This window comes from Phoenix dactylifera, chromosome 10, assembly GCF_051530095.1.
Source record: "Phoenix dactylifera cultivar Ajwa chromosome 10, Ajwa_hap1_PhDact_Kaust_v1.1, whole genome shotgun sequence".
In the NCBI taxonomy this organism is placed as follows: Eukaryota; Viridiplantae; Streptophyta; class Magnoliopsida; order Arecales; family Arecaceae; genus Phoenix; species Phoenix dactylifera.
Window position 1 is genome coordinate 13,873,090 of NC_143199.1, and position 25,102 is coordinate 13,898,191.

Here is a 25,102-nt window from a genome sequence, read left to right on the forward strand (position 1 = left end):
TACGCATCCGGCCTCTACGGGTATCCACACGAGGTAGAGGACCGATCAAGCTCTCTTGTCTCCCTGGGGTGCTAGCTCCCTTGCAAAGACAACTTTAGATGTCTGATATCCTCCCTTTGAATCAACCTTTGATTGTGCTTGGGAGGAGGAAGAAGAAGGATGAGTCTTGGAAGAAGAACACAAGCACCTTGCAGCCTTTTCCCTTGCTTGCATTGGAACCCAAGAGAGTGAGGAAGGGCGGCTGCCAATGCCTTTCTTTTCTTCTAGCTGGTGGCGACTAAAAACCAAGAGGAGGCAGGGGGCTCACGGCTAGAGAAGAAAGGGCTTCAATGCCCTAGGTGCCGCCCCATGTCCCCTTTAAATGACGTGTGGAGCTCCTAATTAATTTCCAAGAGGGGCACCAACCCCTCTTTATTTTGCCGCACCAATTAAGAGAAAGAGGCAGGGCATACGCCCCTCCTTCTTGGTTAACCTTGTCATCCTATAAGGAGGATTAGGTGGCCCTCTTTTGGTTAGGTCCTAATCTAATTAGGCTTAGACCAAAGTGTGAACCAATTTGGGTTTAATCCATGCAAGTCCTAATCCAATTAGAACTCAAATGAATCATGACTCAATTGAACTCTTCAATCATAATCCAATTAGGAGTCATGTTAATTCATTAGATTAATAATTAATTATGACTTAAGAAATCCTAATCCAATTAGGACTTATTCAATTTTAGTCCTAATCTAATTAGGACTTTAGAAATCCTATTCCGAATAGGACTCTAATTTGAATCCGAAGTCCTAATCCAATTAGGACGCTAGGAATCCTACTATAAGTAGGACTCTAATTTGAATTCCAAGTCCTAATCTAATTAGGACTCTAGGAATCCTACTCCAAGTAGGATTCATGTTTTAAGTCCAATTAATTAAATTCCATTATTTCTTCTTCAACTCACTAACTCTTAGTGGGTTAGTCTAATTATCAATCAGATTGATAATTATAAATTATTTGTGATTCCTAATCACAATTCAACCATCGAATTAGTCAATACCTCTAATGTGTGTGACCCCATAGGTTCTATTCTGTCTAGTAGTGAGATATACTACGATCTCTATCATAATATCATTGAAAACTTCTTTCAATGGGTTGGAACAATTCCAACTCAACTCATTAGGAATTATCGACCATCGAGATAGTCCCTGTGAGTCTCACCATCCATCAGTGACATCTAGCAGCATGTAGTGGCTATCCAGCAGAATGGAATGATGAACTCTAGGTGCAGTTATCGTATAATACAGTCCTTCTATCGTGGATCTCTACAGGACGAAGGTCATGGACAACTCGTCAAACCCCATCGTCTGTCATATGTCAAGATTTATTTGACTTAAGTTCGAGAGTGAAAAACTCTTTCTTCACTATGCGTATTGCCCCGGTCGAGGTCTTACGAACTCAGTCTTATAAATCACATAGGATCACTCCTCATCTTTCAATATCGATAGATTTCATGTAGGTGCATACCCTACTCCTATAGTGAAGCTACTGCAGCCAATCTGCACTACAAGGATCCATATGTCTAGAGACCATGTATACGTGCAGTCAAACTACAATAACCTCACTGTGAGTAGCCGAAGCACCGCAGGTCAAAGGACCAGTCACACAACTGCAACATTAAGTAAGTCACTGACGAGTGGACAGACATCCAAGTGACTTCTTGTCTTAGTCACGCTCAGTACCCTTGTTCTCTAACAAGCACCTGCACTATCACTTTAGTGTTCCTACACTGTGGACTCGAGACTCGTCCATCCATAAAGAAAGCGATCCGTGCACTAATCTTATCGGATCGATCACCGTCCTCATGATGATCCATTGATCAGGAATATTTAGAAATTAATCTCCAATGATACATGGCTCAAATTCTCAACTCTTGAGAATATGCATCATCATCTTATTAATTTCTTGGACGATTCATAGATACATAAACAGTATGAATAAAAAAGATGCCCATTTATTATTTAATAATAATAAAGTCAAGTACAAAATTATGTCCTAGAATTAATAATGTGTCAGCCAGATTGACTTCTAGGCAAACATCTAACACCAATCTGCACCACAAGAATCCTGATAGATAGGGCCCATGTTTATGTGCTCGTTAAACTACAGCAACCTCACCATGAATGATGGAAACCAGGATGCAGCCACCAAGCAACCTAAGGAGGGACTATCCAAGGCCGTGGGAAGCAAGGAGCAATGTATGGAGCATTCTGGTCCGATACATCTTGATGATCCATTACAAACTGGTGGAGGACCAATCACTCGGTCCAAAGCTAAAAGAATGAAGGAAGCACTCAATGGGCTGATTGAGGAAGCTTGGAACCAGCAAGAGGCTATTGGAGTGGATTTGGACGTGAAGATAGCTTGTGGACTAGTCAACATGATCCATGCAATTATTAGGCCAAATTAGATGCTTACTTGGTGGAAATATTGCTGGAGTTTTCAGATTTAGTTTTATGTTGCTGAATGTTCTAGGAAATTGTCTTCATTAATTCCTAGGAGATTGAACTTTGACTAGTGGAGTTTCATTAATGTTCTAGGAAACTGTCTTCATTAATTTCCTAGGAGACTGAACTATGACTAGTGGAGTTATTATTGTTCTAGGGATTAGACTTTAATTAAAGGCTGGTAGGTTTCCCTTTGGGCTATAAAAAGGGTGTTCCTTATGTAAACAGGTAGATCTAAATTGGAATGAAAATTGTGAGGTTATTCACTTCTTTGGTTCTTCATTGAACTTAGAACTTATCAAGGCAACCCTTGTGGCCTTCAAGTGACTTATCATCCTGATTCTAATTAGGGTGTGGCGTCAACAACCTTCTATACCTTTGGTTCATATTTTGCTAAACATTGGGTCAAGGTTCTATCTCTTCCAAACTGATTTCCAGACTTTCTTGGGTTATTCATCAACTTGTTCGTGGGTTTCTAAGAATCCATCTTACGGGGTTCACATCAGTTGGTATCAGAGCATAGGTCTTCTAAATCAGTTTCTATCCTTGGTGCTTCTTATTTTATTTTGGCCTTTTCATCTTCTTCATTGTTGCTTTCCATATTTTCAATTTCTATTCCTTGAAGTTTAAAGTGCCTCTATTGTGCTTTATATATATAAAAAAAAAATCAGAAAAAAAAAATTGTGAGGCAAAAAAAAAAAAAATTGTGTGGCTTCGGTTTGGAATTCTGAAACAGATTTGAACTGAAAAAGAAAGTAAGTATTTGACTTGTTATTCTTGATCCTTTTCAATTCTTGTCCACCCTCTGAGTTTCGTGGATAAGTTGTTTGTACATCGCAAGGTAATTGCTTTGATTTGAGTTTCTCTAGTTCCTTGAAGAACTAATTTAAGTGAATTGAGAGGTAAAAGGCAAGAGTGAAACACTTGGTGAGTGACATATCATTGGGGTAAAACACCTGGGGAGGGAACTTGTGAGGTTTTCTTAACATTCTTGACAGGTTACTACAATGATGTCAAGTGGCGAGGAAGAAAGGACGGCAGAGACACTTGAACAACGAGCTATGCGACAACATTTTGAGCGCATGGAAGTCAGATTTGGTGAAATTTTGGACAGGTTGGAAAGACAAGATGCGAACATTGCTGCGTTGCAAAGGAACCATGCACGTGAAGGTCCTAATGTGCAAAGGCAAGCAAGGCGTCAATTCCAAGTTGAGCATGAGGATGCGAACGATGATGTTTTTGATGAAAAAGCGTCTTATAACATGTCCGACCATGCTAGAGTTGATAGAGGTGGTTGGAGAGGAAGGCGGGTAGATGATGTTGATCGCAGCTTGGGAAACATTATGTGGAGTGATCGATTAAAACTCCGTTTGATTTTGATGAGCTCAAAGCATTTGAGTATATCTTGTGATTACTAATGAATTCAATTGAGTGTTTCAGTGAAAATCCTGTCCAAGTGTCTCTAGACTTGGTTCATAGCATTTTGGATAAGTTAAGAAGTCTGCATGAACCAATGTCTGAGATACGAGTCGACTCCCGAGTTTCACGAGTCGACTCCAAGCGTATCAAGGTCACTGGCACGAGCTCGAGTCGACTCCTGATCAGTACGAGTCGACTCCGACTGAAAACAGACAGAAGGACAGAAGAGCAGTTTTTCAGGTCTGAGATTCGAGTCGACTCCAGTGGAATGCGAGTCGACTCCCAGCGGTACACACAGAAAAAGTCAAAGAGCGTTTTATGGACTCTGAGATTCGAGTCGACTCCAGTGGAACGCGAGTCGACTCCCAGCGGTACACAAAGAAAAAGTCAGAGAGCGTTTTATGGACTCTGAGATTCGAGTCGACTCCCGCAGTACGCGAGTCGACTCCGAGACTGTGCGACCATCGACAGACAGAAGACCATGTTACTGCCTCTGAGATTCGAGTCGACTCCCAGACAGCTCGAGTCGACTCCAAGACAAGCTTCACGTCAAAAGGCAGAAGACCAACTTTCGGAAACTGAGAGCTGAGTCGACTCCAAGGAAGTTCGAGTCGACTCCAAGACTGGATGAGCCAAAAGACAGAGAATCGGGAGTTCGGGCTCTGAGATTCGAGTCGACTCCCAGGACAGTCGAGTCGACTCGAGTGGACAAAATTCAAATTTGGATCCACGGACTACAGAGGATGAGCCGACTCCAAAATTGCCAGGTCAGCGCCAGAAGTTGGCGAGTCGACTCCGGGTCAAGACGAGTCGACTCCCAGTCAAGACGGCAACTTTAATTCAAACTGGGAACAGTTGCCGAGTCGACTCCGGAAAAGCTCGAGTCGACTCCTGCTACAGCCGAGTCGACTCCTGATCGCGCGAGTCGACTCCAACCCACCAACGGTCACATTGTCAGGCTGCGCAGAGTGTGCAGAACGGCCAGAAAAAGCAGAGTAACGGCTAGTTTCCGTGGGGGTTGGCTTAAATAGCCACAGAAGACTGTAGCAAGGTAGAGAACACACATTCCACTCCTAGCATTCAAGTCTTCAAGCTCTCTAAGTGCTCTTCAACGAGAAAAAGGGAAGATCTACATTTACTGCTCCACCAACATCTTCCCAGCATTCAAAGCTTCCTCCTCCTGCTTTCAAGTCGATCACTCTTTCAAGAGGAGACCGAAGTTCCAGAAGCCACACCTCTTCACCATCTTAAAAGCGTTTGAGGGCTTCTAACTCCTTTACGATTATATTGTTTTAAATCTGCTTTTTGAGAAGCTATTTTCTGTTTTCTTCTATCTCGTGTATTTACTTGATTCAATCGGGGGATTGAATCAAGGGGATTAAGGTTGGTTGGTGAGCCGGTTTAAAACCAACGAGTGTAAGGGTTTGATTGTGAGCCCGGAAAAACAATCGGGGTTGGTTCTAGTCGGTGAGCCTGGGAAAACCGACCGAGTTCGTTGTGAGCTCGTAAAACAACAAGTTCGGTTGTGAGCTTGCAAAACAACCGGCTGTAATCCAAGGGGGTTATAGTGAAATTCCCAAGTGAGACTTGGGGAGTGGACGTAGGAGCAAGGGTTAGCTCCGAACCACTATAAAACTTTGTGTTTGTAGTGCATTGTCTCTCATCTTCTTCCCCACACATTACTCACAGCACTTAGCTTTAATTAAATAACTGGCTATAGTATTTAGTTAATCATCCACAAAGTTTTAATTAGCTAAGTTAATTTAAAAACCCAATTCACCCCCCCCTCTTGGGTTGTCTATCTGGGCAACAAGTGGTATCAGAGCCAAAAACTCTTCCACTCAAGAGTTAAAAGATCAAAATGACAACCCCATTTGGATCTTCTCACATTGAGGGTCAGTCCACCCAAAGACCTCCTTTCTTCAATGGATCCGACTACTCATACTGGAAGGCTAGGATGAGAATATTCATCCAAGCCCAAGACTATGAGATGTGGACCATTGTAGTGAATGGCCCATACATCCCATCCACATATGTAGAGGGTGTTAAGGTACCCAAACTAGAAACGGATTGGGATGAACATGACATGAGGAAGGCACAACTAAACTCTAAAGCAATGAATGTGTTTTATTATGCCTTAGACCGTAATGAATTCAATAGAGTTTCAACTTGTAATTCTGCAAAAGAAATTTGGGACAGACTTGAAGTGACCCATGAGGGCACGAATCAAGTCAAGGAATCCAAAATAAACATCTTGGTTCATAAATATGAACTATTTAAAATGGATTCGAATGAAACAATCACAAGCATGTTCACTAGGTTCACTGATATTGTCAATGGCCTAAAAAGCCTTGGCAAGAACTATACTAACAGTGAACTTGTCAGGAAAATCCTTCGGTGTCTACCAAGGTCGTGGGAAGCCAAGGTGACGGCGATCCAAGAAGCTAAAGACTTGAACAAGCTTCAACTTGAAGAGCTCCTTGGATCCCTGATGACGCATGAGCTTACCATGAAACAACACAACGAGGAAGAGTCCTCCCATAAGAAAAAGGTAATAGCTTTAAAATCTACTTCTTCTAACAAGGACCTGTCATGCAGCAGCAGCAGTGAAGAGGAAGAAGATGAGGAAGATGGTGGTGAGGCACTTCTTGTGCGCAAGTTCAAGAAGTTTATCAACCACAAGAAGACGTATCATCAAAGGAGAGGTCCCTCAAATTCCTACCGCAGAGACAAAGGTAAGGAAAGGGAAAATGAGGGGATTGGGTGTTACGAGTGCAAGAAGCCGGGACACATAAGAGCAGAGTGCCCCTTACTGAAGAAGGGGAGTAAGTACAAGAAGAAGAAGGCACTTGTCACCACCCTATCGGACTCCGACGCATCATCTTCATCATCGGATGAAGAACAAGAAGAGAAGGCCAATTTCTGTTTCATGGCCAACGAAAATGAGGTAATTTCCGATACGCATTTTGATTTTACATTTGATGAACTTTATGATGCGTTCAATGAATTAATGATTGAGTATAAGAATATAAATGTTAAAAACAGAGAACTAAAAGTAACTAACCAAAGTTATATTCATAAGCATGATTCATTAATTAAGGATAAAGATAATCTCACCAAAGAAAATCTAGAACTTAAGACAAGCAACCAACTCCTAATTAAGAAGACTAACACCTTAACGAAAGATATTGAGAAACTAACAAAGGAATTTTCAGATCTCAAAAACCATAAACAAGTCTTAAACAAGGATCTAACTAAAGAGCTAAATGATCTAAAAACCGAAAATCAGACATTAACTAAAGAACTAAACAAATACAAACCCTTAGTTGAAAAATTCACATATAGTTCTGAAAAGTTAAACATGATACTTAATAATCAACGAGCCGTATTTAATAAAGCGGGTTTAGGGTATAAACCAAGGAATAAGCAAAAACTTCTTAGTAACTTCTTTGTTAAAGCTGGGAAAACTAAAATTAAGAAAATAACTTGCTTTTGTTGTGGAATAGTAGGACATAAAGCAAATGCATGTAATTTTAGAAAAAGTAAAACTAAAAGAAAAAATAAAAGGGTATGGGTTCCAAAAGGAACCAACTTGACTAACCATGAAGGACCCAAGAAAACTTGGGTACCTAAGATGACATGATTTGCTTGTGTAGGAGTGTCTTGCAGCCAAGGTCAACAAAAACTGCTGGTATTTGGATAGTGGCTGTTCAAGGCACATGACGGGTGATAAAGATCAATTTTTCACCCTTGAAGCTAAGAAGGGAGGTGCTGTGACTTTTGGAGACAACAACCAAGGTCACATCATTGGTATTGGTAAAGTTCAAATCACCCCTTCTACCTTTATAGATAATGTTAGATATGTTGATGGTCTTAAGCATAACTTGTTAAGCATTAGTCAATTATGTGATAAAGGATATGATGTTATGTTTAAACCATCACTATGTATTATAACAAATCCTAATGATAATAGTTTAGTTTTTAAAGGGATGAGACGTGGAAATGTATATGTGGTAGATCTAGAAGACCTTACAAAACATAACCAATATTTAGTTGTTAATGAAACTAAAGAAAATGATGCTAGTTGGATATGGCACCGTAAGTTAGGTCATGCAAGCATGGACACAATAACTAAACTAGTTAAAAGAGACTCCGTGATAGGTTTGCCAAAATTAAAATTTGAAAAGAACAAAATATGTGAAGCATGTCAATTTGGCAAACAATCTAGAAACTCTTTTAAATCCATAAAATGTGTCTCTACTTTTAGGCCTCTAGAATTACTACACATGGACCTATTTGGTCCAACTAGAACAACAAGCCTAGGTGGAAATAAATATGGTCTAGTTATAGTAGATGATTACTCTAGGTACACATGGGTCATGTTTCTAGCGCATAAGGATCAAGCATTTTCTATGTTTAAGAAGTTCCATAAGGAAGTAACAAATGCTAGAGAGTCCTCAGTTATAGCTATTAGAAGTGACCATGGTACCGAATTCGAAAATCAATTATTTATTGAATTTTGTAGTAAAAAGGGGATAACCCATAATTTCTCAGCACCTAGGACACCACAACAAAATGGAGTTGTGGAAAGGAAAAATAGAATCCTAGAGAAAATGGCTAGAACGATGTTATGTGAAAGTAACCTCCCTAAGTACTTTTGGGGAGAAGCCATTAATACTTCTTGCCATGTATTAAATAGAGTTCTATTAAGACCCATCATAAAGAAAACACCATATGAACTGTGGAAAAACAGAAAACCAAAGGTTAACTATTTTCATGTTTTCGGATGTAGGTGTTTTGTACATAATAATGGAAAAGATAATCTAGGGAAATTTGATCCAAAATCTGATGAAGGAATATTCCTAGGTTATTCTACAACTAGTAAAGCCTATAGAATCTTTAATAAAAGAACCCTAGTTATAGAAGAATCTATACATGTTGTTTTTGATGACTCTAGTGACATCTCATCTAGTAAGAAGGTTAATTTTGATGATGATATTGAAATACTTGAAGAAAAGATAGATGAGATGGGATTACAAGATGATAATCAAAAGTTGATTGAAGGAGAATCATCAAACCAAGAGCCTATAGTGGATCATGGGCTAACTAAAGCTTGGAGGTATGCTCATGGGCATCCTAAGGAACTAATTCTAGATGATCCATCCCAACCCGTTAGGACTAGAGCATCCCTTAGAAATTTGAATAACCATCTAGCTTTTGTTTCACACTTTGAGCCCAAACATATAGAAGAAGCCGAAAATGATGTAAATTGGATAAATGCAATGCAAGAAGAACTAAACCAATTTACTAGAAACAAAGTGTGGGATCTAGTAGAGAGACCTTCTGAATATCCAATTATAGGTACAAAATGGATATATAAAAATAAGCTAGATGAAAATGGAATTGTTATAAGGAATAAGGCTAGACTAGTAGCAAAGGGTTATAATCAAGAAGAAGGTATAGACTTTGATGAAACCTTTGCTCCCGTAGCTAGACTTGAGGCTATTAGACTATTATTAGCATATGCATGCTCTAAGGACTTCAAGCTATATCAAATGGATGTAAAAAGTGCTTTTCTAAATGGGTTTATTAATGAGGAGGTATATGTGGAACAACCTCCTGGTTTTGAAAATCATCAATACCCCAATCATGTGTATAAACTGAACAAAGCACTTTATGGACTAAAACAAGCACCTAGAGCATGGTATGAGAGACTTAGTAAATTTCTATTAGAACATGAATTCTCTAGGGGAAATGTAGATACAACATTATTTCTGAAAAAGAAAAATAAGGATATGTTATTAGTACAGATTTATGTTGATGATATCATTTTCGGTGCTACTAACAATCGCCTCTGCGAGGAATTTGCTGATTTGATGCAGAGTGAGTTTGAGATGAGCATGATGGGAGAGCTGAACTACTTCCTCGGGCTTCAAATCAAACAATCTGAAGGAGGCATCTTCATCAATCAAGCTAAATATATCAAGGAGATGCTCAAGAAGTTTGATATGGAGGGAAACAAGTCAATCAGCACCCCCATGAGCTCATCATGTAAGTTAGACCAAGATGAATCAGGTAAATCTGTAGATCAAAAACTTTATAGAGGTATGATAGGTTCTTTACTGTATCTTACTGCAAGTAGGCCTGATATTATGTTTAGTGTGTGCATGTGTGCTAGATATCAGGCTAATCCTAAAGAATCACACCTAGCTGCAGTTAAGAGAATCTTTAAATACTTAATAGGAACTAAGAACATAGGGCTGTGGTACTCTAAAGAATCTAGCCTAAACTTAATAGGGTACACAGATTCAGACTTCGCTGGATGTAAGCTTGATAGAAAAAGTACCAGCGGGTCTTGTCAATTTCTAGGAGAAAACCTAATCTCATGGTTTAGCAAGAAACAAAACTCGGTTGCATTATCCACTGCAGAAGCTGAATATGTTGCAGCCGGGAGTTGTTGTGCTCAAATCTTGTAGATTAAACAACAATTAGAAGATTATGGCATTAAACAAGATAAAATCTCCATTAATTGTGATAATACAAGTGCCATAAACCTAACTAAAAATCCAATTCAACACTCAAGAACTAAACACATTGAGATAAGACATCACTTCATAAGAGATCATGTATTGAATGGTGATGTGACTCTCCAATTTGTTTGTACTGATAATCAATTAGCAGATATTTTCACAAAACCCCTAAGTGAAGAGAGGTTCAGTGTACTTAGGAGGGGATTAGGAGTGATTGACCCATCCTAGTGGGAGTTTCCACTAGATTAATTGATTTTGATGATTAAAATGAGGTTAAAATAGAGTTTCTATTCAATGATCATCAAATCAGATCCCAACTAGGTGATTTTCCCTCATTTGGCACGGTTATAGCATGATTTTTAAGTGCGTGCCAAGGTTAGAGACGACTCGAGTAAGTTTCAGAGCCGGCTCCTAAGGGGGAGTCGACTCGCGCATTTGGGGGAGTCGACTCGCAAAGTTGGCAGCTGAGGGGGAGTCGACTCGCACATTGTCGGGAGTCGACTCGAAGTCTACAGGCGCATAAGGAGAGTCGACTCGCGCATTTTCTGGAGTCGACTCGAGGTCGAGTCGACTCGCGACTCAGGGGAGTCGACTCGCAGTCGGGATCCGACTTTTTAACCCTAGGTTTGTCGTTTCGCAAACACTTTTTCTCAAGCCGCCACTGTTCACAAAGCCCTAGAGCCGACTCCTAGGTCATCCTCGATCGTCTCCAAGCCCTTTTCCCGTCGATTCTTCGCCGGACATTGAGTTTCCGTCCGTTCCTAGGTCTTTTCAGGTCAGTCCCGAGCTTCCTCTATCGATCCTTCTTCGTTCTCTAGGTTTTCATCTCGTTTAGGTCAAGATGCCTCGCAAGGGAGTTGTTAGAAAGAGGTCCCGTCCCGTGGCCGGTCCCGAGCGGCGCTCCAAGGCGCGGCACGATCCCGCGAGGCAACCTCCTCCGGATCGTTCCCCGCCTAGGGTGGTTCATGTTAGGCCGTTGGCCGGGAAGGCCGTCACCTCCGGGAGGTATGTCACTTTCGACTATCTCTCCCGGGAAGGATTCACCATAGGCGATAGGCTTAGAGCCCAGGGTCTAGAGTACTTCCTCACCTTGGACCTTCCCACCTATCCTGGCCTAGTTCAAGAGTTCTACAGTACCGTCCATCGGGGAGATGGAGGTATTGAGTGCACGGTATTAGGTGTCCCATTGCGTGTCACAGAGGACCTCATTGCCCATATCCTCCACCTTCCATTAGTAGGGGTGGCTCCTGCACATCCTGAGGATAGATTTGAGGCCCTTACGATCGTCTTAGGGCATCCACCTCAGTCTCCCCTAGATGAGGTATCTGCTAGCTCACTTCCTATTGAAGTGAGAATCCTTTTGAGCATTTTGTCCAGGTCCATCTTTCCTAAGACAGGGAGATTTGATTTTGTGAATGAGAGGGACCTAGCTATTATGTCTTACATTCTTCAGGACACCCCGGTCAACTTCCCCAAGCTCATTTATAGGTATATGTGTGAGCCCCTGGATAGACCTAGGCTCTCCCTCCCATACGGAATGATATTCACTCTTCTCTTTAGGCAGTACGAAATTTCCATTCCTGAGAAGGAACCCTCTCGTGCCTTGCGATGGACTGATCGCTTGGGTACGGGGACCATGCACAGGATGGGATTTCGGAAGAGAGAAGGGATCTGGGTTAGGAAGTCCACTCTCACCGCTCAGACCACCAGACCATCACCCAGTCCTGAGCCAGATTCTGACTACCCAGAGTTCCCAGACCATCCAGACCTTCCATCCACTCCTCCTGCTCCTACCACCTCTGCCGGACCTTCCTCCTCAGCTCCACCATCTATGGAGGTCCGTATTGATCCAGAGCAGCTCCGGGAGCTGCGGCAGGAGATCGTCCGAGATTTGAGGGACGAGCTGCTCCGGGAGCTCCGAGGTTCCGTGCCAGCTCCCACTCCTGCACCCACTCCATCCTCAGCATTGGTCCCATCCTTGACAGCCGTGACAGACATGACGGCTGAGGTGCGGCAGGAGATCTACAACATTAGGACCCTGGTGCAGGCCCAGTTCCACAGCATGAGCGAGGTCACGAGCACCACGAGGAGGATGCGGAATGACATCCGCCGTGACATGCACACCACCACCGAGGGGGCCGAGCGCTTGTCGAATGTGCTCATCGACAAGCTGGACGCACTTCAGACCTCGGTGACTGGGCTTCAGACGTCGGTGACTGAGCTCTCCACTACACATAGCAGAGCCACCACGTCTATTATCACGCAGCTGGGCCATGTTACAGAGGCAGTCGCCCTCCTCATGGAGCAGAGCCGATTGAGAGGAGGAGTCACATCCTCGAGAGGAGGAGCTACATCCTCCAGAGGAGGAGATGTATCCTCGAGAGGGGGAGCTACATCCTCCAGAGGAGGAGATGTATCCTCGAGAGGGGGAGCCACATCCTCCAGAAGAGGAGATGTATCCTCGAGAGGGGGAGCCACATCCTCGAGGAGGTCATAGATGATTTTGAGTTGTGTTTTGTCTTCTTTTGTATTGTTCTTGCTTTACCTATTGTATGCTCAAATGTATTCACCTTCATATCAATACAATGAGTAGACATCTTATCTTCATTTCTGTGCCATTTGATGATTGACTGTGCCATTTGTGCCATTGATTGTGTGTGATTACCTCCTTTTTGGTATGATGACAAAAAGAGGGAGAAATGTGTAAGTATAAAATATGTAAAAGGGGAGAAATATTAAAAAAATATGAAAAAGAAATCAATGGAAATAAATAAAATGATAAACTCTTAAAAACACACATAAATTTGTTCTAAGTGGATTCGGTACCTCGAGGCTCATTATCTCTCTTTTGGGGCTCCTAATGGAGTAATCTCCAGAATCTATTCAAGGGATATTCGGAGATTAGCTGAATCCTACTCAAGAACAAATTGACAGATTTTCCCTCTAAAAACAAAAATTTTAGTTCAAAAATTTCAAAGCATTAAAAGAAAATTCAGAAAATCAAAACATAGTTGAATGCATATGTTGAGGGGGAGAATCTGAATTTTAATCAAGCTAAATCATTAATGTCATATAAGCCAAACAATTGATTGCAGAATATGAAGGCTTATATAATTCCAAATGAAAGGGGGAACTTTAACTCCGAAATTTAATGTTTCACTCCTTTCAAACTTGGATAAATTAAATTATCAGACATTTGAATTCATTTATGGAGTTTATTTCATTATTTACTGAGCAACTCATTTTACATATACTCAAAGTTTTGTCATCATCAAAAAGGGGGAGATTGTGGAGTGATCGATTAAAATCCCGTTTGATTTTGATGAGCTCAAAGCATTTGAGTATATCTTGTGATTACTAATGAATTCAATTGAGTGTTTCAGTGAAAATCCTGTCCAAGTGTCTCTAGACTTGGTTCATAGCATTTTGGATAAGTTAAGAAGTCTGCATGAACCAATGTCTGAGATACGAGTCGACTCCCGAGTTTCACGAGTCGACTCCAAGCGTATCAAGGTCACTGGCACGAGCTCGAGTCGACTCCTGATCAGTACGAGTCGACTCCGACTGAAAACAGACAGAAGGACAGAAGAGCAGTTTTTCAGGTCTGAGATTCGAGTCGACTCCAGTGGAATGCGAGTCGACTCCCAGCGGTACACACAGAAAAAGTCAGAGAGCGTTTTATGGACTCTGAGATTCGAGTCGACTCCAGTGGAACGCGAGTCGACTCCCAGCGGTACACAAAGAAAAAGTCAGAGAGCGTTTTATGGACTCTGAGATTCGAGTCGACTCCCGCAGTACGCGAGTCGACTCCGAGACTGTGCGACCATCGACAGACAGAAGACCATGTTACTGCCTCTGAGATTCGAGTCGACTCCCAGACAGCTCGAGTCGACTCCAAGACAAGCTTCACGTCAAAAGGCAGAAGACCAACTTTCGGAAACTGATAGCCGAGTCGACTCCAAGGAAGTTCGAGTCGACTCCAAGACTGGATGAGCCAAAAGACAGAGAATCGGGAGTTCGGGCTCTGAGATTCGAGTCGACTCCCAGGACAGTCGAGTCGACTCGAGTGGACAAAATTCAAATTTGGATCCACGGACTACAGAGGATGAGCCGACTCCAAAATTGCCAGGTCAGCGCCAGAAGTTGGCGAGTCGACTCCGGGTCAATACGAGTCGACTCCCAGTCAAGACGGCAACTTTAATTCAAACTGGGAACAGTTGCCGAGTCGACTCCTGCTACAGCCGAGTCGACTCCTGATCGCGCGAGTCGACTCCAACCCACCAACGGTCACATTGTCAGGCTGCGCAGAGTGTGCAGAACGGCCAGAAAAAGCAGAGTAACGGCTAGTTTCCGTGGGGGTTGGCTTAAATAGCCACAGAAGACTGTAGCAAGGTAGAGAACACACATTCCACTCCTAGCATTCAAGTCTTCAAGCTCTCTAAGTGCTCTTCAACGAGAAAAAGGGAAGATCTGCATTTACTGCTCCACCAACATCTTTCCAGCATTCAAAGCTTCCTCCTCCTGCTTTCAAGTCGATCACTCTTTCAAGAGGAGACCGAAGTTCCAGAAGCCACACCTCTTCACCATCTTAAAAGCGTTTGAGGGCTTCTAACTCCTTTACGATTATATTGTTTTAAATCTGCTTTTTGAGAAGCTATTTTCTGTTTTCTTCTATCTCGTGTATTTACTTGATTCAATCGGGGGATTGAATCAAGGGGATTAAGGTTGGTTGGTGAGCCGGTTTAAAACCAACGAGTGTAAGGGTTTGATTGTGAGCCCGGGAAAACAATCGGGGTTGGTTCTAGTCGGTGAGCCTGGAAAAACCGACCGAGTTCGTTGTGAGCTCGTAAAACAACAAGTTCGGTTGTGAGCTTGCAAAACAACCGGCTGTAATCCAAGGGGGTTATAGTGAAATTCCCAAGTGAGACTTGGGGAGTGGACGTAGGAGCAAGGGTTAGCTCCGAACCACTATAAAACTTTGTGTTTGTAGTGCATTGTCTCTCATCTTCTTCCCCACACATTACTCACAGCACTTAGCTTTAATTAAATAACTGGCTATAGTATTTAGTTAATCATCCACAAAGTTTTAATTAGCTAAGTTAATTTAAAAACCCAATTCACCCCCCCCCCCTCTTGGGTTGTCTATCTGGGCAACACATTAAAATGAAGATTCCTTCATTTCAAGGCAAGAGCAATCCTGAGGCATACTTGGAATGGGAAAAGAAAGTGGAGTTGGTTTTTGATTGCCACAACTATTCCGAAGAAAAAAAGGTAAAACTTGCTGCTGTTGAGTTCACTGACTATGCTATTATTTGGTGGGATTAACTTGTTTTGTCTAGGAGGCGAAACTGTGAGAAACCCATTGACACTTGGGAGGAGATGAAAGCTATCATGAGGAGGAGGTTCATTCCATCCCATTACTATAGGGACTTGTACCAGCGGTTGCAAGGCCTAACCCAAGGGTCCAAAAGTGTGGAAGAGTACCACAAGGAAATGGAGATAGCCATGATTCGAGCTAATGTGGAGGAGGACCGAGAGGCAACCATGGCACGGTTTTTGCAAGGCTTGAATCTAGACATTGCCAATATAGTGGAATTGCAACATTATGTGGAGCTTGAGGACATGGTACACATGGCCATGAAGGTTGAGAGACAACTCAAAAGAAAGGGTTCAACAAGGCATGAACGGAATTTGGGGTCTTCCACTTGGAAATCAAATTGGAGCAAAAAGGATGACAAGGTTGAATCCAAGAGTAAGGCTGAAACTTCCAAAGGCAAGGATGCGGGTTCTAGCTTGGATAAAGGTAAATCTATTTTCCAAACTTCTAGAAATAGAGATATTAAATGTTTTAAGTGCTTGGGAAGGGGACATATTGCATCTCAATGTCCAAATAAAAAAGTGATGTTATTAAGGGAAGATGGGGATGTTTAGACAACAAGTGAATCGGATAAAGATGAAGAGCCCATGCCACCATTGGAGGAGAGTGATGGAGAAGAATATCCGGTTAATGGCGAAACCCTTGTCACCAGGAAAGCTTTGAATGTGCAAGTAAAGGAGGAGGATGATGCACAGCGAGATAACATCTTTCACACCCGTTGTCACATCCAAGACAAGGTATGCAGCATGATAATTGATGGGGGTAGTTGCACTAATGTAGCAAGCACTGTTTTGGTTGAAAAGTTGAACTTACCTACTATTAAGCATCCTAGACCTTATAAGCTTCAATGGTTGAATGATTGTGGAGAAATTAAGGTCAATAAGCAGGTGCTGGTTTCATTTTTCATTGGGAGGTATCATGATGAGGTGCTCTGTGATATAGTGCCAATGCATGCTGGACATATTCTTTTGGGCCGACCTTGGAAATTTGATAGAAAGGTTATGCATGATGGGTTCAAGAATCGGTATTCTTTTAAAATGAATGGCAAACCTATAACTCTTATACCATTAACACCTCGGCAAGTGTATGAGGATCAAAAGAAAATCAAAAGTGATTGTGAGAAAAGAAGTGAGGCCGAGAGAAGTGGTAAAAAGAATGAGAATGAAAATGAAAATGAGGCTAAAAACAAAAAGAAAGATAAAAAAGAAAAGCCTCAAGAGCAAGAAAAAAAAAAGGGAGCTTTTTATGCAAAAGAAAGTGAAGTTAAGAGAGCTTTCTTTTTAAAACAGCCAATGATTGTACTTCTGCACAAGGAGGCTTATACTAACGACCTTAACCCTTCTTTGCCTAGTGTTGCTATATCTCTTTTGCAGGAATTTGCTGATGTTTTTCCCAATGAGGTTCCCTATGGATTGCCACCACTTAGGGGAATAGAGCATCAGATTGATTTCATCCCTGGTGCATCAATTTCCAACAGGCCAGCCTATAGGAGTAACCCCGAGGAGACGAAGGAACTCCAAAGACAAGTTGAGGAGTTGATAGCAAAAGGGCATGTTAGAGAAAGCTTGAGTCCGTGTGCTGTTCCTGTTTTGCTTGTGCCTAAGAAGGATGGAACTTGGCGAATGTGCGTTGATTGTAGGGCTATCAACTAGATTACGGTAAAGTATCGCCACCCCATTCCTAGGTTAGATGATATGCTTGATGAATTGCATGGTTCTTGCATCTTTTCTAAGATTGATTTAAAATCCGGTTATCATCAAATTCGCATGCGTGAGGGTGATGAATGGAAAACTGCTTTTAAAACTAAATATGGTTTATATGAGTGGTTAGTTATGCCTTTTGGGTTAACTAATGCCCCGAGTACTTTCATGAGATTAATGAACCATATCTTGCGTGCTTTTATTGGTAAGTTTGTTGTTGTAAACTTTGATGACATTCTGATTTATAGCAAAAGCTTAAATGAGCATCTTGATCATTTGCATAAGGTTTTAAGTATTTTGCGAGATGAGAAGTTGTATGCTAACCTCAAAAAATGTTCTTTTTGTACTAGTCAAATTGTATTTCTTCGTTATGTTGTTAGTACTAAGGGAATTGAGGTTGATGAAGAGAAGGTTAAGGCAATCCGTGAGTGGCCTACACCTAAAACCATAACTGACGTATATAGCTTTCATGGGTTGGCTAGTTTTTATAGAAGGTTCGTTAAGGATTTTAGCACCCTAGCTGCACCTTTAACTGAAATTATGAAAAAAAGTGTTGGATTTAAATGGGGAAGTGAACAAGAATCGGCTTTCAATTTGATCAAAGAAAAACTAAGTTCAGCACCATTACTTGCTTTACCTAATTTTGCTAAAACTTTCGAAGTTGAGTGTGATGCTTCAGGTATAGGTATTGGAGCTGTCTTGCTGCAAGAAGGCCGACCCCTCGCCTATTTTAGTGAGAAACTCAATGGGGCAGCTTTGAACTATCTAACTTACGACAAAGAGATGTATGCTTTGGTAAGAGCCTTGGAGACTTGGCAGCATTATTTGTGGCCCAAGGAGTTTGTCATTCATACAGATCATGAATCCTTAAAGCATTTGAAGGGCCAAGGTAACCTGAACCGACGCCATGCTAAATGGGTGGAGTTCATCGAGTCATTTCCTTATGTGATCAAGTACAAACAAGGTAAGGAAAACGTGGTTGCGGATGCTTTGTCTCGAAGGTACACTTTGATCTCTACTTTGAATACTAAATTGTTAGGATTTGAGTACATTAAAGATTTGTATTCTAATGATTCTGACTTTGGTAATGTGTTTGAAGCTTGTGAACATGCGGCATTTGGAAAATTTTATAGGCATGAGGGATTTCTATTTAGAGAAAATAGATTGTGTGCCTAATTGTTCTTTGAGAGAGTTATTAGTTCGAGAGGCTCATGGTGGGGGACTAATGGGACACTTTGGTGTGAGGAAAACCTTAGATGTCTTGGCTGAACATTTCTTTTGGCCACACATGAAACGAGATGTAGAGAGGGTTTGTGCGAAGTGCATCACTTGTAAGCAAGCTAAATCTAGATCTTTACCTCATGGATTGTATGAGCCATTGCCAATACCTAGTGAACCTTGGGTAGATATTTCCATGGACTTTGTGTTGGGTTTACCGAGGTCAAAAAGGGGTATGGATTCTGTTTTTGTGGTTGTAGACATGTTTTCTAAAATGGCACATTTCATTCCATGTCATAAAACTGATGATGCTAACCATATTGCAGATTTGTTCTTTAAAGAGATAGTGCGACTACATGGCGTGCCAAGGAGCATTGTTTCAGATAGAGATGCTAAGTTCTTGAGCTACTTCTGGAAGACTTTATGGGGTAAGTTAGGTGCTAAGCTCATGTTTTCTGCAACTTGCCACCCACAAACTGATGGGCAAACCGAGGTAGTTAATAGAACTTTATCTACTTTATTGCGTGCCATCATTCAGAAGAATTTGAAGAATTGGGAAGAGTGTTCGCCACATGTTGAATTTGCTTATAATAGATCCGTGCATTCTGCTACTAACTTTTCTCCTTTTGAAATAGTGTATGGGTTTAATCCTTTAATTCCAATGGATTTGTCACCTTTACCTATTGATGAGCATGCTAGTTTAGATGGCAAAAGAAAAGCTGAAACGATGAAGCAATTGCATGAGAAAGTTAGGCAAAACATTGAGAAAAGAACTGAACAATATGCTACTCAAGCCAACAAAGGGCAGAAGAAAGTGATCTTTGAACCAGGAGATTGGGTTTGGGTGCATATGAGAAAGGAAAAATTTCCAGCAAAACGGCGTTCTAAGTTGCACCCTAGAGGAGATGGGCCATTTCAAGTCATTGCTCGCATTAATGATAATGCATATAAGCTTGACTTACCAGGTGAGTATAATGTTAGTACTACATTTAATGTTTCTGATCTTTCCCTTTTTGATGCAGGTGATGAAGATTCGAGGACGAATCCTTTTCAGGAGAGGGGGAATGATGGAAACCAGGATGCAGCCACCAAGCAACCTAAGGAGGGACTATCCAAGGCCGTGGGAAGCAAGGAGCAATGTATGGAGCATTCTGGTCTGATACATCTTGATGATCCATTACAAACTGGTGGAGGACCAATCACTCGGTCCAAAGCTAAAAGAATGAAGGAAGCACTTAATGGGCTGATTGAGGAAGCTTGGAACCAGCAAGAGGCTATTGGAGTGGATTTGGACGTGAAGATAGCTTGTGGACTAGTCAACATGATCCATGCAATTATTAGGCCAAATTAGATGCTTACTAGGTGGAAATATTGCTGGAGTTTTCAGATTTAGTTTTATGTTGCTGAATGTTCTAGGAAATTGTCTTCATTAATTTCTAGGAGATTGAACTTTGACTAGTGGAGTTTCATTAATGTTCTAGAAAACTGTCTTCATTAATTTCCTAGGAGACTGAACTATGACTAGTGGAGTTATTATTGTTCTAGGGATTAGACTTTAATTAAAGGCTGGTAGGTTTCCCTTTGGGCTATAAAAAGGGTGTTCCTTATGTAAACAGGCAGATCTGAATTGGAATGAAAATTGTGAGGTTATTCACTTCTTTGGTTCTTCATTGAACTTAGAACTTATCAAGGCAACCCTTGTGGCCTTCAAGTGACTTATCATCCTGATTCTAATTAGGGTGTGGCGTCAACAACCTTCTATACCTTTGGTTCATGTTTTGCTAAACATTGGGTCAAGGTTCTATCTCTTCCAAACTGATTTTCAGACTTTCTTGGGTTATTCATCAACTTGTTCGTGGGTTTCTAAGAATCTATCTTACGGGGTTCACATCAATGAATAGCTGAGACATCACAGGACCAGTCATACAACTGCAGCATCAAGTAAGTCACTGACGAGTGGATAAACATCCAAGTGACTTCTTGCTTTGATCACGCTCAGTACCCTTATTCTCTAACAAGCACTTGCACAATCATTCTAGTGTCCCCACACTATAGACTCAAGACTCGTCTATCAAAAAAAGTGATATGTGCACTAATCTCATCGGATCGATCACTGTCTTTCGTAATGCTCCATTGATCAAGAGGAGCAAATTAGGAATTAATCACCAATGACACATGTCTTAAATTTTCAACTCTTGAGAATATATGTCATCATCTTCTTAATTTCTTGGACGATTCATGGACACATAATAACATGAATGAAAAGAATGCCCAATTTTATTAATTAATAAAAAGGTCATATACAAATACAATGCATCTGCCAAATTGGCTTTTAGGGCATACTTCTAACAGTTTGTAGCAACACTCCAAGCGGGGCTGAAGTTCTCCGTGCACGGATTGTGAACGAGGTCCTAGCGACTTATCGCCTAGTCCCAATGGAACTCGCTCCGAATTCATGGAAGATAATAGCTAGCTTCCTCGGTTTGTGCCTTGCATATAACCTCCCCCTTCGGTCCAAGTCTTTTGGAGTTGCTTCATATTGAAAGGCAACCCCGCAAGCAAAGGGTGGTGGTACTTCTCCTTTCGGAGAGGCCGCACATTCTTCCGAGGCACCCCTTCTTCCAATCATGGGTGGAAGAGTAAATTTTTCTTTCTTTTCTCTGAGCAGTCGTGGGGGTTTGATGATTAACAACAGACTCCCCCAGCTGTCACAGCTCAAGCAGGCGACTTTAGAGGCATTGCTTGGCTTGGAAGAAAATCCACGACTCTCTAACTTGCTTAGCGAGGAGGTTCTGGTGAATGTTGGCTTGAGCTCGGCTCATCCCGAAAGTAAGGGTGACCCGCTCGTCTATCAATTGAGGTCAGGCTGCCTCCACGAGCCGCAAAAGGGGGCGCAGCGGAGCGGGCGGTTGCAGCGCCTGCTGGAGCTTGGAGTGCCCGGAAGGTCGTCCGGTCGCCCCGATCGAGTCTCGAGTTAGGGGGTGAGCTTGGAGCTCCACCACCTTCTAGGGTTGCAGCCTCGCTCGAAGCTCGTTCTATTTCTTCTGGGGCCGAGAGAAAGCCCTTTCAACCCAAGTGCCAATTATCCGAGGATGACACGGTGCTGGAGTCCAGCGAGGTCGCCCGCGAGCTCGTCCGTTGCGCCTTGCTCCCGCGCGATCGAGCTCAACTAGGGAGCTAGGGGTGACCGGAGTTGTGGACGAGGCTTACACCACCAGTATTTTGGTAAGTGATATCACCTCTGCATTGATGCTTGCCCCGGCTAACTTTTATTTTCTTGTGCGAGGTCGCTCCATTTGGTTGACATATTGGGGAACATCGTGCTCAACTCCCGAGAGCGAATTTGGGAGTTGCAGTCAGAAGTGAGGGTCATAGAGTGGCGAAGGGAGGAAGCCGAGGCCTGAGCTGCCAATGCCGAACAGCGGCTAGTGCAGGCAGAGCAGAAGTCAACGGCTGCCGAGCAGGGGCGGCAGCAGGCCGAGACACTTGTCAAGGCCAGGCTCGCCCAAATCTAGAGAATGGAAGCCGAGCTCCTCCAAACTCGCTCGACTGCCGAGGGTCATATCTCAGAGTTGGAGTCTACGCTAGCTAGCTAGAAGCACAAGGCCCAGACTTTGAGGCTAAAGACCGAGGAGCTCGATTGGCTGGCAAAGGAGCAAGTACTGATGGCCATCTAGAACATCCATGAGTCCGAACAATACTTCAACAAGCTGGCAGAGGGGGAGACTGGCGCCATGATCTGGGGTTTTGAGAACTGCCAGGATCAGGCTCAGAGACTTTGCCCTAAGGTCGACTTCAACGACTTGTGTCCATGTCTAGATGGGGGCACCGAGGTGAAGGTCGGAACCGAAGTCGAAATAAGCAAGCTTGCAAAAGCGCACGAGCCCACTGCCGAGGTAGGGGCCACCCCCGAGGTCGAGCCTGAGGTGGCCCGAGCTGGCTAAGCTCCTGCTTACTATGTATATACATTTTTTTCCTTTTTGTAATGTCAACCACTTTGGCCTTTTGTATTCAGCTCGATCTCAAGGTCGGAATTTTTTGTACTCGACCCTTGCCCTTTTTAATATCAATGAAATATGCATTCCTTTTAGTATTTTGTACCTCTAAGATTTAGCAAGTATTTGAGCTCGTTTTGCCGTCTTTGAAATCTGATTAGGTGCTCGAGCTCGCCCTACTTCGTGTTCGGCTATTGTCATCCGAACTGCGTTTGCTAGGTCTGAACCTATCTCGCGTAGCAAGAGCCGTGTCAGGTGTTCACCAAGGTTCTTGTGCTCGGCTTTCACTTCCGGCTGGGCCTTGGAGAGTTCGACGGAGCCTACTATTCCTGAGCTCGTCTGTTGGCGCACTTTAGGCGCACTTGGAGCCTTGTTTTAGCTTTCGTACTGTAGCTTACTAAGGCATCTGTAGGATAGAGAGCCGTTGCAAGCTTTGATGCTTTTCAGCCTTAAAAATTTCTATAAGCCTCGCTGGGGCACCTAATCCAAGGTCGGGCCACGCTTGGGCCCTGCGCGCTTGGTGGATAGCTGCAGTCGGAAGAGTTCTTTAATGGCTCTCTGTTGATGCCGCAGGGTGCCCCCCGCTCAGATCAAGGGCGCGTTTGTGGATAATTGCAGTCCGGAGGAGCTCTTCAATGGCTCCCCATTAATGCCGCAGGGCGCCCTCTGCTCAGATCAGGGGCACATTCGTGGATAGCTGCGGTCGGAGAACTCTTCAATGGCTCCCCATTGATGCTGCAGAGCACCCCCTGCTCAGATCAGGGGTGCACTTCATGGATAGCTGCGGTCGGAAGAGCTCTTGAATGGCTCTCCATTGATGCCGCAGGGCGCCCCCTGCTCAGATCAGGGGCACGCTTGGTGGATAGCTGCAGTCAGAGAAGTTCTTCAATGGCTCTCCATTGATGCCGCAGGGCGCCCCCTGCTTAGATCAGGGGCGTGCTTCGTGGATAACTGCGGTTGGGGGAGCTCTTCAATGGCTCCCTATTGATGCCGCATGGCGCCCCCCGTTCAGATTTGGGGTTGTTGAGTGATTGTTGTTTCCATATTTGATTTTGATGAGCCCAAAATACTTGAGTATATTTCATACTATACTAATGAATTCAAGTGAAGTATTTTAGAAAATATATTATTATATATGTTAGGATGGCTTATAAAATTGTTCAGGATTGTTAAGATCAGTTTTTATAATGTTTGGAACCATTTTAGTCTTGCCCTGCACTCGAGTCGACTCCAAGGTTTCTCGAGTCGACTTTGACATAAAAGTTGTTATCCGGCACGACCTCGAGTCGACACCCAGGTTGGGCGAGTCGACTCCTGATAGATTGGCATAAAGTGGAATTACCGAGTATAGAGCCCGAGTCGACTCCGCCTAATATCGAGTCGATCCTGGAGAAAAGACAGAAGACTCATTTTAACCCAACTGATACCGAGTCGACTCCACCTGATACCAAGTCGACTTCAGCAAAAAGACAGAAGGTCCATTTCTCAACTCAAGTTGACTTCGATTGTTACCGATTCGACTCCAAAAAGTAAAACAGAAGATTATTTTTCTACGGGACAAAGATCGAGTCGACACCTAAAGATTGCGAGCCGCCTCCAACTTTTGGCGAGCTGACTACAGATGGCGCGAGTCGACTCCGATAAAAAAAAACAGAAAGATTAGATTCTGGCACACTAAGATCGAGCCGTCACTTGAAGGATGTGAGCCATGTTCCATTTTTGGCGAGTTGACTACAGAATGTCACGAGTCGACTCTTGAAAAATAGCCTGATGAGTACTCTTAAAAGATACAGTGAGCGAGTCGTCATCTAAATAACATGAGTCGCCTCCAGCCACTATCGAGCCGTCTCCAAATCACACGAGTCGACTCCAATCTCAACGGTCATATTGTCAGGTTGCATAGTTGAGTCAGAACAGCTATTTTACCTTTTGTAATGGCTAGTTTTCAAAAAGGAAGGCTCTGAAAAATGTTTAAAAGGAGAAAGGAGACAAAAACAAAGTATTCATTGAAGATCATTCAAGTTTACATCCACCAAAAAGGATTAGAGCCTTTTTCAAAGCAAAAGAGGAGTAATTGCCCCAACATCAAATTCAAAAGTACTTCTCACATTTAAGGCTCGATTATCTGATCCTCAACCATCAGCATATTCAAAAGATGATCCAGAAGGGAAGAAGCCACATCCTCCTTCAACATAAAATCTGTTTGTGAGCTTCTTCCCTTTAATATTGTTTATATTGTGTTCTAACTCTATAACTCTCATATTCTATTTATATTACTTGATTCAATTAGGAGATTGAATTAAGGGGAACAAGGTTTGTTGGCGAGCCAGTGTAAAGTGTTAGGTTATGGTTGGTGAACCAGGAAAAACCATCTGGGTTA

The 25,102-nt window shown here is 42.6% G+C and overlaps 1 pseudogene; it reads left to right on the forward strand.

Annotated features, from left to right (window-relative positions):
• The first annotated feature begins 2,155 nt into the window (after positions 1–2,155).
• LOC148702252 (uncharacterized) lies at positions 2,156–20,078 on the forward strand (annotated as a pseudogene).
• Positions 20,079–25,102: the final 5,024 nt, after the last annotated feature.